Source organism: Leuciscus leuciscus (assembly GCF_965113295.1).
Source record: "Leuciscus leuciscus genome assembly, chromosome: 1".
Taxonomy (NCBI): Eukaryota; Metazoa; Chordata; class Actinopteri; order Cypriniformes; family Leuciscidae; genus Leuciscus; species Leuciscus leuciscus.
The window spans coordinates 25,975,595-25,980,056 of NC_138725.1; the positions used below are offsets into that span (position 1 = coordinate 25,975,595).

The 4,462-nt window shown below is 39.5% G+C and overlaps 1 long non-coding RNA gene across 1 annotated transcript; it reads left to right on the plus strand.

The window, feature by feature from the left end:
- Positions 1–288: 288 nt before the first annotated feature.
- LOC309503426 lies at positions 289–1,795 on the plus strand. Its single transcript, XR_014207640.1, has 5 exons — positions 289–512; positions 597–659; positions 739–806; positions 885–1,011; positions 1,110–1,795. It is a non-coding gene; the product is annotated as an uncharacterized lncRNA (long non-coding RNA).
- The last annotated feature ends 2,667 nt before the right edge of the window (positions 1,796–4,462 follow it).

The following is a 4,462-nucleotide window of genomic DNA, read 5'->3' on the forward strand; positions in this document are numbered from 1 at the left end:
GACTCAAGAGAATAACCCTTCACCACCCCCGGGGGTACAGGAGGAGGGGGGTCTGGAATTGGTTAGGCGAACCTCTCGTGCAACAGCAGGTCACCATCCTAATCCTTTCAACCTACCCCGGTCGGTGGTGTAGCAACAGTTATAAGTTGAGAAGGCTATAGTCCAAGCAGTCTTCAGCGCTACTTTGGTATGGTCCAATGTCTTGTCCACGTGGTGGTTGGTCCCTGCAGTATGAGCATTGTCACCGGGACGGTGACATTTGAAAAGGGGGGTAGATGTAGCCAGTGGGACTTTAGGACCCAGGAGCGAGTAGCAAGGGCTTAAATGCAGAGGTGTCCATAAGGGCGGGTTTTTGCGTTTTGTCGGCCGCTTGGACAGGAAACGGAGGGGAGTGGAACCGCGATTATAGGTGAGCGTAGGCAGCCAGGTGTTGGCGTCCCGCATGTTGAAGTGTGTGTGCATGTGCAGTCACCAGTAACTGAATCGCGGAAGCGTTTCGGAGTTTAACGCCGGTAAGTATGCTTCCCTTAAAGAGTGTGGTTTTGATGTGAGCCGTGAGATGCTGTGGGGTGATTTTATTGTGGTCTATTTTGTAGAATGGGCGGGTAAACAGAACGAAGTTTGATATTCGCGGGGAACTCTCTCTCTCTCGTGGCCAGGTGCGTATAGTCAACAAGGCATTGAGACGGTCCCCTGCTCTACGTGCCGAGTATATTTATATCCCATGCTTTTTAACAGACTGTGCTGGTGTTACAGGGTGTTTGCGTAATTGCTGCCGTGTGTTGGTGTGGGTGGCCTAGCTCAAAGTAGGTATCTGTTAGCCTGATATTCAATTAATTGTTAGACTTTGGCCTTGCAAAGACTCACGTTTGTTTTATGTGTAGCTCGTCATTATACCAGGTCCTGTGCGTTCCTTCATCCGTGCGCACTGGCTTGTGCGCCCTCCGGCGTTTGTGTGCTTCAAAGCACACAGGGTCATTAGGAGCCTTTTGTGAATGAACACCGTCTCTTGTGAGTGTTCGAAGGTTTACAAGTGCTTTTAATGTATATCATCAGTAGGGTGCATGGGTTATGGGGATAAATAAATAAGTGTGTTTCTGTCTTTTTAGGTCTTTGCAGTTTGTGTACTCTGTTTGGACATCCAGCCACTGTTTTCTCATGTATGACATTTTTGTATGTTTTTATCACTCAGTTATATCATGCCCGTGAACCTCTATGATTAAGGTCACGTTCTTCTGATTATTGATATTTTACCATTGAGACGAATTATTGTATTTGGGCAGTGTGCAATACTAAAGATTGGGACGGGGAAGTGCCAGTGGTATGTGCAATTTGGGTAGCTTCCTATACAGCTGATCATAGTAGTACTTTCTGCACTTTACTTGTTCTTAGACTGAAGCGGGCATTGCTTGCGTTCTCGCAGTTAGTGGGCAGGGCTCAATACTCAATGTATTAAGGTGACCACCCGTGTGGTGTGATTAGAATTGGTGTGTACTAACAAAGCACTTTATGGTTGATGCAGTGTAACCTCGGTTGCTGTCTTTGGTGTGCTGAACCCTTTTGGAGCCTTGTGCTCATGGTGAATTAAACGTGGATCCCTGTCAACATTGAGCACTGTGGTCCGGCCCAACATTATTTAGTGTAGTTTTTCGTATAGTTATATATTTGTCTGCGAGAATTCATGTAAGTGCTTCTGATGTATTACTGTCATTAATGGTTGTTTTCATGTAAAGCAAGTATTTTAACCACTTTGATTGAAGATCACAAATAAATAATGTCTATATTGCTTTTGTTACATCAGCCTTCAATTGTTTCATTTACTTGAATATTATTAGCGTGGGGTACATCTTTATTTTGGAGTACTAGTTGGGTCTCCCATCCCAGTCCAATAAATGGGAGTGGCGTAGTTAGACTATATTTGGGGTATACTATTTTGGGTCTTTACTCCCAAAGGCCACACGAAGGAGAAGCCACATTCATGTTCTGAATGTGGAAAGAGTTTTTCAGTGCTGCTATATTTACTCAGACATCAGAAAACTCATACTGATGTGAGAGAGTACATGTGCTTTGAGTGTGAGAAGACTTTTATTAGACCGTAAAACTGCACCAGAGAATTCACACTGGAGAAAAACCTTACAAGTGTTCACACTGTGACAAGAGATTCAGTCAGGCATCAAATCTGAAAACCCATGAGAAGATCCACAGCAGAGAGAAAACACAAAACCTTGTTTAAAACAACTTGCGATACTGTGATCTAAATCCAGTGTTAGTTCAGTGTAATCGCCATGTATGCAGTATTTAATTTGATCAAACTTTTCAGCTGTGTTCCTGTAACTCCTGTAACACAGCTGTGTTCCTGTTTTAAACAAGGTTAATACGAATCCATTTCAGTGTCAGTAGTGTATTTTTCTTTATTTTTCCTTGCTGTTTTATAAAGTGTGTGTGTTTCTGTTCTAAAATCTGTGTGCTTTAGATGGGTTTTTCATCTCCATGGTGCACACTAGGACTGTCACCATTCCTCTATCAAAGTTGAGTATTCGATTAAAAAAAATCATCGCTTACTATTTATTCGTGTCGAGTAAGGCCGGCGACTATAGGAGTAAAATAATGACAAATGTTTTTGAAACAAAAAAGCTTGTTGAATTGCACTACTTAAAAAAATATGCATTGCATTAACCCTGCTTGCATTTTTATGGGCTGAAATTCAACATGGTTGTATATTTAGGCTGTGAATTGTTCAGTTTAGCAGTAGATTGTCACTGAAGAATCAGTCAACAAACACAGTGAGTCATGTCATCTTCTCCTATTATTATCACTTGCACCTCATGCAACATGTGTAGCATAGGCTTTCCCGTCAGCACAGGATTTACATGTGATAAATACAGGGAGATAGTAAAGCTGACAGGGAACTAGAGACAGAGAACTAGAGACACACATCCAAACCCTAATCAAGGTTAATTGTAAGAATGCAAGGGCTTTAGATACTGTTTTGGATGCGACTAGCTTAGAGAACTCTTTACATAGTTCGGTTCCAGCTGAAGTAGAGCCTGTGCAGCAGGGCAACTGGGTGACGCAGGATAAAACACCGCTCTTCCGTTCCAATTACAACATCAAACAGGTTCTCCCCAATCAGTGAAACACCCACTGTGAATCCTGTTGAATGTGCCCTAGTTATGGGCGACTCTATTACACGGAACATGAAAATAGAGACACCAGCCACCACATTCACATATTTGCCGGCAGCCAGAGCACCTGACATCAACCCTTACGAAAAAGACGTTTATTCAAGTGTTCTATTAGTATACTTCTTTTAAACTAAAAATAAGAAAGTATACTTTCAGTCTACTTTTTATATACTTCTCAGAAATATACTTTATGTACTTCTCAGAAATATACTTCAAATTGCACTTAAGTATACTTGACTTATACTGACAGAAACGTCTAAGTATATTTGGCCTATACTTGTTGATCGAGATATACTTAAACGTATAATTAAGTATTCTAAGTATTCTTGGCTTGTACTTGTGTTTACTATTTTGATTGAGTAGCTTATTAAATACTTTTTTAAAAACATAATATTACACACCGTCTTATAAACTAACATGTTCAGCTTTATATAGTAACAAACTTTCGGGTGGAATAGCTTATAGAGTAAATAAAATAAGCATGGAAAATAAGTTTATTCAAGTGTTCTATTAGTATACTTCTTTTCAACTAAAAAGAAGAAAGCATACTTTCAGTCTACATTTTATATACTTCTCAAAAATATACTTAATTACACTTAAGTGTACTTGACTTATACTGAGAGAAAAGTCCAAGTATATTTGGCCTATACTTGTACTCAATCTTTTGATCGATATATACTTACATTTTTAATTATTCAAAGTATACTTGGCTTGTAGTTGTGTACATAGTTCGGTTTTTTGATCGAGTAGCCTATTAAATGTACTTTTTTTTACATTGTTTTTCATATACAGTCTTATGAAACTTTGTTTGAAAATATTGATTAAAATGTTGATATAAAACAGATATGTTTCTAATTCTGCGTATCTGAATTTTTGTGTAGGCTAGTTCACTGGTAGTGTACATATTTACTTTAATTAAACTTTTCCCCACCATTGACTGAATTTTCCAGCTATCCATGTTTTCACTGGTATACGGTAGGGGGCGCTATGACACATCTTCTAGTACAGAATCTCTGGATCAAAACACAGGAGAAGAAGAAGCTGAACCATGTGATAGAAGATTGCTCACTCAAATGTAAAATAATGTGATCATCAAACATTAAACAGCTTGTAAATCAAAACTGCTAAATGTTTCCAAATGAAATGAAGCGTAGGCCTAACCCATGAAGAGAAAACGACTGTGAAGCTTTGGGGGTGTTGGACTCAATCTACTCTACCTGTGTTTTGATCATCATTCTGGATCTGATCAAGGCGTAGTCTTTGACAAAAATGTGATT